At 36.5% G+C, this 16,328-nt stretch overlaps 1 long non-coding RNA gene across 1 annotated transcript; it reads left to right on the forward strand.

Annotated features, from left to right (window-relative positions):
* The first annotated feature begins 855 nt into the window (after window positions 1-855).
* Window positions 856-16,067, forward strand: LOC108445997. The gene is made up of 3 exons (XR_001861094.1): window positions 856-931; window positions 6,997-7,050; window positions 10,782-16,067. It is a non-coding gene; the product is annotated as an uncharacterized LOC108445997 (long non-coding RNA).
* Window positions 16,068-16,328: the final 261 nt, after the last annotated feature.

Raw genomic sequence — 16,328 nt, forward strand, 5'->3', positions numbered from 1 at the left:
CTGTGTCTGTTAAATACCTCCAGGGATGGTGACTGAACCACTTCCCTGAGCAGCGTGTTCCAAAGCAATGATGATGTGGAATTCAGGATGGAAAGAAAGAACAGTCTTTGATATTTCTTTTCAAAGCAGATGATATTCTTACGCTGACTGATAGAAGATGTTGGCTTGACTGTTAGATTGCATCCTTTTGTGGTATCTTCTTTAATATTCTGGGTGAAATTAATTGCAAGGTCAGACATTCTAATGAATTACATATCTATAAACTCTGTTAAAATTAATTTAAACATCATTTACCCAATAAATGAATGTTTTCCATAAGTTCCTCTTATCAGGTGGTCTGTGGTCTAAGGGAGGGGATCTAGGTGGAGGAAAGGCACATCTGGGAAAGAGCAAAGGGCATCTCCTGTGGGATCAGCTCCGACTCTGGCAGAGACCAGGAGAAGATAAAAAGGATGGGGAAAGCTAAGCAGACCCAAATCACAGGCTTGGGACTTTTGGCAGCTTCTGTCCCTCTGACTACCCCAACAATTTTCTACTAACTGTTTTTGAAGACCCCTTGCTTAAGGACCTCTTCATATCCCTTACCTCATCCTTTTGTGAACAACTCCTTGAGACACCTCAGATTCTGCACTACTCTATGCCTAACAGGAGTTGAGTGACTTACGAACCAGAAGAGACTGGTTCCTGTACCTGAATTTCAATGATAAACCAATGGAATTTGGTGTCTAGGTTCCCAAATCACTATTAAAAATTAGTGTTAATTGATTCACTTCAAACCATTTGAAATATATACATTTATTTCAAGAATTATACATCAGGACATCATTATTAACACATTTATTATCTTATTTTGCAGATCCTGGCCAAAAAACAGCTTAAAGAGTCAAGAACTTGTCAAGAAGCAGCTCTATTGACCATGCCTTCAGAAATAGTGAGAGCATTAAACATAATATTTTACTGGGAAAGGCTGGAAATGCAAAGTATTTTTGGCCTGATACAGTGAATCATTTTCTTCTTTGGTATGGCAAATAAAGGCATCTCTATCAAAATAGATCATCCCTCAGGCTAGTATATTCTGCTTTTCTAAAACACATGCCCTTCTTCCTCAGGATACATTTGAGTGTATATGAAAGGCAAACACAGATGAATCAGATTAATAGTATTGGATCATGTCAGCCTGAGATCCTGCAAGGATCAGCACTTGCCAATAGCCGGCCACAGTCAGAGTGAGAACATAAGGCTCCCATTACCCCCCTCCTGCCCTGAGCAGATACAAATCTCAGATGTGTCAAGTGTGTGTTCAGTGCTGGTTAATCATAGGGAGAGCAGCTGCTTCGTCAGTCTCATGCCTGACATTGGTACAGCACCAGCCAGGAAAAAATATTTCTCTGCTCAGAATACCATTTCATGTACTTAATTTTAAAATAATTTCTGGGGCTATCCTCCATGTTAAATATTTCCATGGCATCCTGAAAGCCTCCTTTTTATCCATCGGCTGAGACTGATTTCAGTCAAGTTTTTCTTTCAATGTTATACCAATGTTTCTTGATTAAACAGTTGCATAGGAACACCTGTTTTCATATCTCTCACCTATTTGTCTGTAACTATTTTTCTGATATTTGATATATTTGAACAACAAAACAAGCATCATCAATTCAGGTAATACCATATGGGAATATCTTCTTTAACCATCCACATAGTGTGACACACATGCTCAAGTATATTGATATATATACAGATAGCTGGGAGAAGAAAATTCGGGATAACTTGGATAAACCACCAGTTAAATTTTTGGTGTTCTTGCTGATACATTTTAACTACTAGCAGGCAAGGAGACAGGCTCTTGAATATGCAGTTATTTGTAGAGCTATGAAAATATGTCAGTCACACATTCAACAGATTTAGATTTTTTTGACTTTTAAAAAAAATTTGCCATTTATAATTAAAACCAAAGATGTGTTATTTGACGAATATTTTTTAAATATAAAAAATGTCAATAATAGAAACATAGAATGGTTTGAGTTGGAAGGGACCTTAAAGATCACCTAGTTACAACTGCACTGTTGTGGGCAGGGACAATTTCCACTAGACTGAGTTGCTCACAGCCACATCTAGCCTGGCCTTGAACACTTTCAGGAATGGGGAGCCCACAGCCTCTCTGGGCAATCTGTTCCAGTGCCTCACCATCCTTACAGTAAAGAATTTCTTCCTAATAGCTATACCTGTCCTCTGACAGCTTAAAGCCATTCCCCCTTGTCCTACCAATACATGCCCTTGTCAAAAGTCACTCCCCAGCCTTCTTTTAGGCCCCACTTTAGGTAATGTAAGTTGCTAGAAGGTCTCCCTGGCATTTTAGTCTTTGTGTACTAAAATATATTTTAAAACCCTCACAAATAAGGTTTTCATGGTATTTCAGTAATCATTGTAACATTCACAGCTACGTTCCAAGACATACAAAACACAAGCATTATATGAAAATATTTCACTTAAGCTTAAAAAGCCACCTCTTATCATTAAAAAAGCTAAACTAGAAAAGAAAACAAGTTAAAGATTTAATATTCTGCAACTATTTTGGGTTTGTAACGTGTGAAACAGACTTTGTATATACAGGACACAAACTAAAGCTATGGATAAATAATAGTTGCTAATCTCAATTGTAAGTGAAATGAAAATGCAAGTATATTTTATTGTTTTCCATGGAAACAATAATTGCTTATTTATATCTTTCTATTCCAAATGACTCCTTTGAATACTAACCAGTGATATTGATCTCTCCTAGTAGTTCAGAAAGCAAAGGATTTCTTTATGTAATATCTGTTTTCAAAGCTTACCAAAACCTAGAAGTAAAACTGATGTTAGAGAGCTGGCTTTTGTAGCTAGATTTTCTGTCTAGCTAACGAAACTGTTGACATAGTGTCAGTCATAAGACAAAATTGCCAGCTTTTCTGTCCTTGAGGGGGAGTGTTTAATGAAGGAAATATGCACTCTGAATATAAATCCCTCATACTTTATAATGCAGCTCTGTAACCAAACTTATTGGGTATGCCCCAGTATGACACGGAAGAACTATGGACACCAATGCCCCAATTGCCCAATTTTTCTGTAAGTCCTCCAGAACAAGTTCCCATGCTTATTGGTATCCAGAGGCATCAGAGGAACTAGTATTTGCTGTTGGGTCTTGATTTCTCTGCTCCCTCTCTGCTGGGTTTCCAGCTGTATGGAAGGACATTTCACTTCTTTCACCTTGTGGGATGTACTTGAGTGATCTTGTGGGAAGGATTCAAGACATGCCTCCAGAAGCTCTGAAGAAACTCAGTCATGTGATTCCACGGGGCTAACACCAGGGAAGCAGAGCAGGGCAATACTTCAGTTTTCACGAAGCAATGTCATTTTCATCAGCACAGAAAGCTTCACTGCTCCTGTACAGAGACTAACACACTGACCATCATGAGTAGGAGTCCAGTGGAGAAATAGTTTGATGACAGCTTCAAAGTCCCAACTTGTCAGCTTTTAAACTTAAAAAATTGCAGTCTGGTGATTTATAGTAAGCATAATGAGAACATAAAAATGTTTTCAAAAACATTCTTCTTTTGAAGAAAACAAATCTGAGACCTTCGATCAGCAAAGCTCTTCCCTTGCTGACCCAAGTTCAACATTACAGTCTTTACAGAACAAGAATACATGTTCAGTAGCAAAACAGTCCTCGGTATGATCTGTCATTACAGACGAAAGACCAGAATCTCAGATTATTCTGTTTGTAGACTTTAAGCCTAAAACAACAAACTATTAAAAAGTCATTTTAAATGCAAATAACTCTGCAAAAAAAAAAAAAAGCTAAAAAGCTATCATTACTTTCTAGATGTACTTGGCAAAAGCCATTTAATGCAAGATGAGATGTTATTAAATATTTATAGAGAAGAAACACCCATATTCTCATGAAAAGGACAGTATTTCTGTAATAATTGCTAGAATGAAATATAATTTCTGGTTGCTAAAAAATCCTTACTAGTTCTATACATTAATATTAAGATGAACTACATATTCAATTACAGTGCAAATGACAATCCAAAAGTGGCATGCAAAATCTTTCCCCCAGGAGTATCAGTTTACTTTTTGGATCATATCCAAAACTCTCAAAATTCTTTGAAATTCTTCCTATTGATTTCAATAGGGTCAGGCCCCTATAACATTATATCACTCTACATGTTGTTGAACCTAGTATTGCTCAATTGTTGAACCTGAGGGTCAACAGCCTGATAGTTTAGTATTTGCCTTGAAGAGATGTTTCCATAATATTTTCGTCTTTTTCTACCACCAGTTTTATTTAAAAGTGCCACTTTTTGTTGCTCACTTTCATTCTTTTGCCACAGTTGCACAAAACTGATGTAGGCAATTTTTAATTATGAAAGGCTCTGCTTGGCAGAGTACCATCCCTTCATTCCTTCATAATGCATCACAGGTTCAACCTCTGACCAAATTAGTAGCAGTAATATAACTAAGAAAAACAAAACCATGTTCAGATAACTTAAAACATAATCAAACCTATGCATTAATTAAAACGCATCAATTGCAAAACCAAGATTTGATATTCAACTTTCAGAATCTCCTGACATATACTCATTTAATTTTTCAAACTTAACATAGTATTAAGTTTCATTTAGCTTCTTCCTCTTCTTGAAAGCTCATTACAAGCTACATTGTCATTCTTGGGTTCTGTTTTTCAAGTATACTCATCTGGATATGAGTGCAAAGAAATCCATTGCATAAAAAAAAATTTAACCATTTTTCTTGAGGAGAGATATACTTGGGAGAACAATGAACAGTTATTTTTCCACATAGGCAGCAATGTTCTATTTATGTTAGTAAATTCATGTGCATGTGTAAATGTAAATATGATCAATTAAATTCTGCCAAGACCCAGATTATATTTCAGGGTGGAGCTGGGGCTGACAGTGGGAAGATACATCAAAGTTCTGTCAGCAGCTGCTTGTGGTATCCTGATCTTCTGGAGGAAAACCAGGGAGATTTTATCTCCCTGCCAAAATCTTTCATCATATAAATCCAGATTGGTGCATACATTGCAAACAAGGGGAAAGGTTGGTCTGCACAGATCTATGATTGTTAATTCACCCTTGAGGTAGTGTGTCTAACAGAGGAATAAAGTGTAGCTGGTTCAATCATTTACAAATTTTCAGAACTATTATCATATTATAACTAGCATAAAAGGGATTTTTCTTTCTCCTTAGGGTTAAAAATTAATCTTCTATTAAATCATAAATGCACATACTCATGGAGAGAAATTTGCTTGACTATGTTTAACATAGAGAACACTTCAATGACATTTTAAGACTTGCCACTATATTTTTCTTTTAAGATACCCATGCAAAGAACACCCTTGTGAACTATGAGTATAAAACTGCATTAATTTATTCAGATTAGAAAAAATAAAGCAGACAAATCTCAGACTTGATCACTAGGCAGTCATTCAATAGCTAACAAGATTGAAGCCTTTTGTATGTAGCATCTCAAAATACCAGCCGGATCTCCATTTAGGACGTCTTTCTAAGAATTAGGTTCATCTTATAAAAAAGATAAGAAGTGTAAAATTTCGGAAACATTTTTGACATACGACTGGAGGCAGCATTATGTTCCTCATGCAACAAACCTTTCAGAATCCTGTGCAATTGTAAATACATAGAAAAGCTGTCTTTGTTGCCTCTTGTGTGAATTCTGGCCACACACCCAAAAATGTTGTGTAGGTTTCATGCCTGAAAACAAAGGTTATCTGTCTGAATCTCCAAGTCCATATAGCAGTGATTCAGGAACAGCAACACACACCCAAACCAAAAACAATATAACAGAATGTTTCTGCTGCTTCTAGTAAAAACCCTAAGAGTCCGAACTTAATTATATGTGTAATTATCTGCTTATCAAACTAATAAAAATCTTCATCCAAGAACATGGAAATAAATAAAGTAAAACAAAAAAACAATACAACAATAAGAATGAATGTTTAATAATACACCTGAGTAAAAAAAAAGGGAAAGAGCTGGGAAAGGGTTTATTTCTACAGCCTTGCAGTAGTATATGACAATAGCTTGAAAACCTAAGGAATGTGATAATAATGCTTAATTTTATAAGTAGTGCAATTGGAGGTAAATATTTAAAGTCATAGCTGTCAGTAGAACACTGGATAAATGTTTTAACCTTTCTGGTTTTAATATTTTTACTTTTCCATTCTACCCTCTAAGAATACAGTTCTACCACTAAGCACTACAAAGAAAACCCACAAATTATATGAATAAAGGGTGGGTTTGGATTTATAATACAAATAAAAAACTGCTAAAGAACAGCATTCAGACTCAAGCATTTCTTTGCAATGCAAATCCTCTGCCCCAACAGCCACACACAAGTGAGCAGCCCTATCACAGGTAGAGCTGCCATTATACAAACCCAGACCATGATCTTTTTAAACCATCATAAAAGATATTCACATGGTGTGTTTCAATATGAAATGCCATAAAATAACTTTTGCCTCCTAATAATATCCCCCTAGGATGCTGACAGCATTTTACCTAATTTTTCTCTTTCTCATCTAGTGATCAGTAGTCACCAAAAGAGGTGACTCTTGCAATTTTAGAAATTAAAAAAAAAAAATCAATAGACCACATAGGCATCTAATCAGAGCTATTAGCTAGTATAATCAGAGATATTAGCTAGTATAAGTTTTTTACATATAATTCTTCCCTGCAACAGGTAATGGATTGTATTAATACTGAAAATGGCATATTAGTAAAAAAATACTAGATTTTACCAAAACTATTAAAGTGAGTGTGTGGTTGGGAAAATCAGTTTTATTAGTATCTGAATGTCATAATGCTTTATAATACGTATTTTTTTGTTGTACAGTGGTAAATGAAAGGTAAAATAGAAATTTCTAATCTGGTCTATAATATCAATGTCCTTGCATTTAAGTCACTGTTTTTCCTTTTACAGAGACAAGAGTTCTGTCATAGTGAGCTGGCCAATCCTTTAAGCTGCAATTCCACTGTGAGTAGTAAATTCTGTACAAATGTGCAAATTTTAGGGGGCATGGGGGAAGATTTCTTCCAAGATGGAAAAATATGTAAGGCATTTTTATTTCAATTAAGCAATAAGTAACACAGTTTCGATGACAAAATTTATGTTTGAAATACCTGTAAAATAATCATAGTAATTAAAATGTAATAGCCATTGTATAGGATCCAATATATATAAAAAATTATAGTAGTGCCTTATTGCAGTCTGGTGTCCACCTGTACCGAGCAGTTATGTAGCAGGAACCTTGCTGGGAGTTCCCTAAAATATAATAAAACATTTTTATTAGCACAGGGAATTCTGGACAGATGTCAAACTGGTCACAGTCTCTGCAACTGAAGTGTTTCCTGCAGTAAAGAACATGAGTAAAGTACTGGGGCTAAGGTGAGGCACTTAAACCCAAGATTTAAATAATGCAAAACTATGTGCCTCTGCTGCTGATGTATTGGGAAGCACTTGCATTTCCCATATGCCAAACTTGCTTCCAACACCTGAACACCCAATTATGTACCAAGGGCCATGTTGCCCAGGAGGCCCAGTGAGCTGAGACTTTGTACAAACAAGCAGTCTACCCAAGTTTAATGTGATGTCTGCTAGGTTTTTGAAACCATCTTGCAAAATGGGAGGCTACATTGTCCATCATGATTCACAATGGACCTCTCAGACTCCTGCTATGTGAAATTGCTCTTTTAAGATAGTGCAATGACTTTAAGAGAATGAAAATGGGTCTATAAGTTTTTGCTTTCTCTTGGGCATAAGCCATTCTATTCCACGCAGTTTAGCTGAGTGTCTTGCTCTCTGGGGACTGATTGGTTAGTGAAATTGCTGGTAGGAGCAGTAAAGTGATTTCTCCTTCCTCTGTTTACAATGACTCATTTTGGTGAAAGTGATAGATCTGGTGTTAGAGCCACCTCACTTTTCTTCAGGACAACTGAAGGGACCAGAGAGGAGAATAATCTGAATTTAGCCTAATCATTAATTCTGAGGTGCACGAATTTTTTATAAAGATAGCTGATTTTTTCATTCCAATTGTAACATGGTAGGCTTTCACTAAAACTACTGACACAGACACTCTGCTACTTTATACAGCTTAAAATTCATGCTAAGCCAGTAGCTCATTTTTACACAAGAAGTTTGGTGGGGTTTTTGGAGAGTTCTCTGAAAATGCCACTAAATGCAGGAAAATCTCAAGATTTTTCCTGTCTTCTGTACATCTGCCGCATATTCAGTGTGATGCTTGGAACAGCACAATCTTCTTGACAAAGGGCTGGGAATACATATTTTTACTTCAATTAGCACTTGATTGAAAACAGCCACAGTTGTTTTCCTGTTGAGATGCTGTCTCTTCCTAAAATGGTGGCCCTGGTAATTCTGCAAGCAAATATAACTTTATTATGATGAATTATCCCATGTCCAGAATTTAGCACCATGTTTACGTGTGTGTACTTTCCTGGTTCTTTCTCTTACCCAGCAAAAGCCTCAGAGACTCTTCTGTTGAGTACTCTGTCCAGAAGAAGGGACTCTATTTTAACAGCTGACGGTTGGTGGGTGGATACTGGGCTCTAATAGAACAAATATATTTTGAAAATTCCCAAGAAAATACTAGTTCAGACTGACTGATATGAAAAACAATTTTTAATATTGTTGAATCCCTGGAATTTAATTTTGAGAATTCCCAGATGTTTACATATAGTACTGCAGGAATGGTGCTCGTCTTGTGTGGGGACTGGGACAGGTTTATGTGAGGTACTTCACAATCTGCTAGAATGTGACAAACCCAACACTGATGAGGGTTAAAAAAAGTTTAAAAAAAATGCAAGACAGAAAATAATTAGAAAAGGAACCAATGAAGAGATCACATAAGCTTTTCAGAGCAAGATAGAAACTCAGTGATGATGTCAGAACAAAAACCAAAATATCATTTGCCTGTCCCAACAAATCTTGTTCAGGTTATAATCCAGCTGACTCACTGCCAAGCACGCCTTATATTTAGCTTGTCCAACTGAAATGCCCACATTACAAGCCTAAATAGTCTCACTTTTCTTTAAATTCTCCAAAGAATAAAGGCCTAAAAAGAACTGGGATTTCAAAGTACCTTGTGGTAACAGAAGCAGAAATATTTTTGTTACCCTGATACCTCCCTATTGGTTCCACATGGGATTTATAGTTCACTTTTCTCAAAAATTTCAGCTCTCCCTGAGTATACTGAGATAGAGTTATTCCATGCTGATTAAAATAAGCAAATGACCCAAGACATTTATGTAAAGGGGAGACAAAAGTGTGACTGAATTGGGAAGGTCATGGAAACAAGACAAAAAAGCTATAAATCTATTTAAAATTATTATCTAATGAAATATTTATAACTAAGGCCAGAGTTGAAGAAACTTATACAAATATTATAATTTTGTGCTGCAACAGACATCCATAGGTGCTCTTCTGAGAAACCAGAAAGATTGTGTCAGTCTAAGATTTACATTGTTAAAGTCCATAAATTACACTATTGAAACAAGCTTTTTAATTTACTCTTTTCCATCCTACTTCTGTTGCTGGGTACACTGACTGTTTTTCTAGTGAAACTTAGTCACATAGTACAAATATTAGTAAGCATAATGTGAAATATAATGAAAATATGATCTAGTTATGCTTGGCTCCAGTAGACTAAAGAATATCAAACATTATCAACAGAGATTTTCCTTTTATGGGGGAATATGATACAGTGGTAAAAGAAGGCAGGCAGGACGAGTTTGAAGTTATGCTAAACTGGCTACAGCAGTTTAATTAGGGATTTGGACATAAAATGGTTTTTATTAAGTCCATTACTATTTTTAGCAAGCCCTGTAGCTGTTAAATTAATGTGATACACAGATGTTTTACAAGCATGAATTATTTACTAAAGCATGTTTACTATTGAAGCACAGCAGATTTACTGCCAAATAATGCTCCCTAGCTGTTTTAAATGTCAATAAGTAACAGCTATGCTTTTGCTGAAGTTTATCACTTCTGTTTGGGCTGCCGAAAATTTCATAAGGTGACTAGAGGCCTTCAAGAACTCTCTCGTAGGAACAAGAGTCCAGATGTTCATTCTTTCATTCAGCTTAGCTTCAGTTTTATGCAGAAGCTTGCATCAAGAGTGGTTTTGAGTCCCCTACTTTGGAAGTGAGGGCTTCCTTAGATTAAGCAGCAGTGTCACCCTCAGCTCTCCTAACTGATCCTATGCTGAAGATCATCATGGAGACAGGTGTGTCTCAAAGTTCAGTTTGCCCTCCCCTCAGCCATCACAGCTCACAGTTACATCAAACCACAAAAGGCAGCTCCAGGAAAGGTGCTAACAGAGTACCAGAGTTGTGTTGAATATATTCTGTTTTGCTGCCCATGCTACAGTGTCAGTAATGTGCAGCAGAAGATGAAGGCACAAGCCATCACCTTTACAGTCATGGCTAGATTAATCTATTTAAGCCCTCATTAAACATGTGAAATGTATACATTTCATTTTTGGTAGTGCAGTTTTATTGCAATGTTACTAGGCAAAAATTAATAATATTGAATTTTGCCTCTTCTGATGATGATCATTTTACTCAGACACAGTGCTGCAGGCTTAGGAAGTTTGTGAGTCTCAAAATACTGGAGGCTGTAAGAATACTAATGACTAAATCATTGACTGAATATATCCTATATCTTTTCTCTATTCTTAAATTTCTCACCAGACATATGGTTTTGGCCTTAGTAAAGGCAACAGAGTTTGTGGAGGTGAAGTCAATGGGCTGTCTGTTCTTGGCACATGAACCTCTCCTTTCTTTGACTGAGAAAAAACACAGTGACAGCAGAGAGATCAAGAAGTGCTTGGCAAGTAGGAATCATGAAAAATAATGAAAAAAGAAGACAAGTTCCAACAAAGGCCATAGAAAACAAACAGAACCAAAACCACAGAACCTACCACATAGCAGGAAAGTATTTCTCAGTTGCACATCATAACCACACAGAAGACAGGAGACCTACACACACAAATTTTAATACCTGAAAGAGTTAAGAACACCTAAAAGTGTCTATAATCAGTCATTCTTGGAGCCAGGATGAGGTATGATCTTGAGAGAATTTAATGGTACTATCCGCTCTGCTGCAGAAGATTGACTTTCCTTCTGATAAATAATGACAACGACACTAACAGTACTGTGAGCTGGAAAAGTTGACCAGGAAAGCAAAAGACTTAACCAGCCATTTCAGGATGGGCTTTTGTGAGAAGCAGAAGATAAATAGAGACCAAGGAAATAATTATGACCCATCACAGCTATAATGATGAAAACACCATACTAAAAAACAAACCACATTTCTTGACCAGTAATGTTCCATTTCGTACTTGCTGCATGGATGAACATGTACTCCCTACTAAGTTCCTAAATGACATCCATTACCATAGTTTTAATTTCACCTCAGAGATTATATCCTACTTTATTGGTATTAAAGATCATTACTGAGGATCCAGCCTGTGAGCTGTGGAACACGGATGAACTGCTGGATAGTGTGATCTTTCCATGGCAACCATCCATCAATCACAACACAGCTGTGCAGAATCAGGAAGCACACCATGACTACACCCGTCTTGAGTGTGACTCGCAAAATGTGGAGGGATGGAGGGTATATTCCCTGCCTTCAAGAGAGCCCTTGGTAATTACCTACCAACTGAGTTACTTCAGTCAAATTTCAGCAATTACAAAGCAAGAACCCATATCAAATTGCCTTAGAAAAGTGTGTGAAATCTCATGAAAATTATGTCATCACTGATGGAAAATAAGATTCAATATGATAACGAGTGAAATACAACAAGCTAATAACTCTGCAGTTTAATAGCTCATACTCTGATCTTATATAAATGCTGTCCTAGAATTTAACATACAATTTATTTTTCCATATTAAAATGTGATTAACAAAGTTCTTTTAACAATTTGTTCTTTCAATTGGAATCAGAATTCATATTTGCCAGTTGCAGTGTCTTTTAGAAAGTACTATAACAAAAAAATGCAAGTATTTGTAACCTTAGATGTTTTATACTTATCTCTTTGCTCTAGGTTGAAGGCATAATAACACTGTCAGTTTTCACAAGCAGTAGCTGCTCTTTTCACAGCAACCAGGCAATGGCAACTGCAACTGTATTTCCAAATTAAGGAATAAATCTTTCTCCAACCCTCCATACCTGACACCTGCTTAGGACAACCATTTCCCAGTTATCTTTACCAATTTGAGGTGCTGCAAAGGCATAAGGTAGTTTCTTTTTTCAACCCCACCTTCCTTCACCCTTTTTTTGAGTGAAGCTATACTTCAAGCAGAAAGCTAAAGGCTGCACATTCTTTCGACATATATGTACCATTAACTGCAGCTTGTTCACAGAACAAATCAACAATTTCTTCATCATCTTTTCTCTCCTGAGGGGCACTTCCAAAGGCTTTTCTTTCAACAGCACTATCTTCTGCATCAGGAAGTCCAGGCATTCACCTTCATTCCCCACTTTTTCAGCATCATGACACTTAATCATCATAACATGGCTGACATCATCTGGATCTCGCCATCATGCAACTTGAAAATGCCCAGCCCTGGGAGCAGGAGCAGAACATTCTGACTTACTTTACAGAAATTGCAGGGTTGTAAAAGGCATTTTAAAATAATGTAGCAAACACTGAGGGAGAGTTTTAAAGATTTAGGAGGACCACAGACAAATTTGATGTTTTGTCTCTCTGTTTATAGTGAAGGTGTAAAAAGATCTGAAAATAGATTACAGTGTAACTGTGTTTGAGTATTTTTATACATTTTATCTGTTATTTGAAAGTATCCTATGAGACATGGAAATTAAATCAGATGCTTTCTTTCCATTTGACCTCACTTTGTTCTGACTGTAAAAATGGTCACTAATATGCTTGATTCTACTGATTCCTTTTGTAGGAAACAAACAGATCAAACTAAGTTACAATGCACTAAGTACAAATCTACTCTGTTGCTGAGGTTGTTCCATTGAAGAGAGAAAGCATGCAATTGAATGGATCATATTGTGTAAAGCAGTCCACTTAAATGGAACTAATTCCCAAATCTCAAACCAAAACTGAATGATTGTACTATAATGTTTATTGTATTCAATTTTATGGAAACTTTGTCAGATATACATTGTAAAAAGCTATTGTATATGATAGCATAACATAAATGAGTCAAATCTAATTTGGACAAGGAAAACCAGAAGGATGTGTGATGTCTGTACTGAGTTAGTGTATCTTATGCACAGGGAGTTTTCTGATTTTGATTTTCATAAAAATGAAATCTGATTCTAAACATATAAAAGTAGCCAAGTTAAAAATGTGTTACCTTGGCCGTACTGTACATACAGCTTTGGGATGTAAGATTTAGCCTTTAAATGCTCAATTTGGATCAGGAGATCTTGCTTCATGAAGAAAATCATGGCATTTCTTCCCCCTCACTTTTAGTCACCCCATTTCACTACAGTTCAAAAATATTGTCAGCTGAGAAAATCAGAAAATTTTATTTGTGTCTATTGTTCCTTTTTAAAAAAATGAATTCTTCAGAAATGCTATTCTGGTACATTATTTGTAAAACAAGTTTTCTTTAGTACATACAGAATTAGTAAATCTAACAAAGATAGATTCAGTGGTCACACTTAAATTTATGAATTAAGATAAATCAATTCACCAGATTAGTTTGTAATATTTAGCATTTTTACAGTCCCTTCTATGCTCCTACACTCACACTTCAAATTCCCAAGAATACATGATATTCTACAAACACAGGCAAAACTACCTTAATGTACCCAATCCCACAGGATTGGAGAAGAAGTCTTAAATCATGAAGTCCAGGAACAGCATTGTAAAACTCTTCTCTATTTTCTCAGCTGTATCAAGTAGAATTGGCTTATTGGACCAGAGCTGTCAGCCACCAGAGCAAACTGATTTACCAGATCCCCTGCAAAGCATTTGTACCCCACATAGCAGTAATATCCTGTGGCAGAGCCACGCAATTGTCTGGCTGGAGCTCCATTGTATTAGAGACATGGACAGCATTGTGACAGGGCTTTGGCAAGCATGAGATAAACATAACCTTACGATAGCAAAGACAGAGCTGAATGAATGAGAACAGAACAGAAGAATTTGGCAGTGACTCAGGTGAAGCTGAACCTTAGAAATAATGTAGGTTACCCCTTTCCTTCTCTCTCCATGCAGGAGAATTGTCACAGAAGTGTCATACCAGTGGGTTTGGCCTAGTTGCTTCTCTAGTGCACACGGTGGACCTAGGGGAATACATTCAAATTTCCCAAAGGCAGGAGTTACATGAAGAAAACAGAAAAAGAGTAAGTAAGACGAAGTAACACTTTACATGTGCTTCTTAAATCCTTTCTGAGTTAGGCCCATGAGCTTTATAAAGGTGAGCAATAAAAGCTGGTGCTGTTGAGTATCCATATCCTGTACAGCATTCTTTGACGGGAGATAAAATGTTCTAGCAATAGAAAATCAAAACAAAACAATCTTGACTCAGAGGATTTTAAAAATTATTTTACTGGGCCATTTACAACATTTCATTGCGTTAATAGCAGAAAGAAAAACATAATTTTCACATTACTTCCTATTGGTTTTCATGATTTTGTCACCAAAACCATGTTGATGCCATCAGCATTTCTATTGCACTCCACTATCATCCAGCTTGTGGCACTTTCTAGGGGGCCAGGTGTCTCCAATTTGGAAGAAATTATTAAAATCTGTTCAGCTGGTTCTGCATCAAAGAACTCTGTAATTGCTTGGTTCTAGGGCTTTCTGCCATCTGAGGCTGAAATGGCAACCATCTGTTAAGAATTCCTCCACTGAATAATTTTATTAATATTCTGAAGAACATCAGGAAAAAAGCTAAAAAAACCTCCAAATCTTTCTTAGTTATAGCATGGTTTTGAATGGAGCTCTGAAACATGCATCTCCCAGTATTCTTGTTGACAAGTTTTTGCACTGGTTGACTGTGCAGCAGAAAGAATGGTTTGCTTACCATGAAACGTTACTACTTCATGCTAATGATCATTCAAAGGAAAAACAACCATTGTTTTGTTATTATTCATTCATCAATATAATGCCTACAAGGTGCTGAGAGATCCACAGTTTAAATGAAAATAGAATTCCTGGTCTAGAAAGCATAGGACTGGAAAAATAGTCTTTTCTATAAAAGTTTTTGGAAAATAAATGTTCACATTCTGCTACCTAAATGTTCACGGCCTTTGGACCCTTTCTTTGTTCTTCTGTGTGCTCTTTTCATGAAATGGAGTGCTTAGTTTCTCCAACCCTCTGTGTGTTTTCCCACTTTTATAACTGCTGAGATCCCATATATATTCTTACTAAAACTTCATTTTCAGACACTAACTTCCATTGTATTTAGCCACAGTGATGATTATATGAATAAATCTAGTGTCATAACGTATATATGTACAGGAATTCTGATTTCTAGTATCTGTAAAATGTACACTTTGGGTTTTGATTTTGCTGGTGGTTTGGTTTTGGTTTTGGGTTTTTTTATTTGTGCTTGGGGAATGGACGGGAGGAGATAGTATCACTCTGACAGCCATACAATATAACTTTTCCTCTTGAAGACCCTAAAGACTAAAAGAACTATGTGTGAGTGGATGACTTTCCAGGTCCTGAGGAACAGAGGGACTGAGTTAACCAGAACTTCAAAGGATGTCCAGAGCAAGGGTTGGAGTGGACTCTCAATCTGGAAATTCAGACTTTTGTGTTCATCACTGCAGCCTCTTCAGCTTTTTTGTAGGGCTTCTCTTTGTCATCTCAATAGATAATTGTCAACTCTATCTCCTCACATCTGGAGAAACCAGCACTCTGCCACCACATTCCAGATGTCAGGCTCTTAATATGTGCTTTTATTCCCAGTTCTCCTTGTCCCAAAACTATGAAGGAGACTAGAATGTTAGAGAAAGTGACTGCTTTATTTGTCATGTTTCTATTTTAAAAGGTAGGACAAAATGTTGGAATAAAAGCCAGAAGATTGTGTTAGAGTGAAATAGAAGACTTCTAACTTTTTTTGCTTACCCGTATAAAGCTCATGGGCCTAACACAAAAAATGCCAGGAAGAACATGTAAAACATTACTTTTAACTTACTGGACAAATCAAGTATTTTCACCCCTTCTACCACAATTTTGTCTTATAGAAGCCTTAAGATAAAGTAGGTTGGAGGTGTGCTACAATGACTGCCTGCCTTGCACTTT

Source organism: Corvus brachyrhynchos, unplaced genomic scaffold (genome assembly GCF_000691975.1).
Source record: "Corvus brachyrhynchos isolate BGI_N302 unplaced genomic scaffold, ASM69197v1 scaffold710, whole genome shotgun sequence".
NCBI classification, from domain to species: domain Eukaryota; kingdom Metazoa; phylum Chordata; class Aves; order Passeriformes; family Corvidae; genus Corvus; species Corvus brachyrhynchos.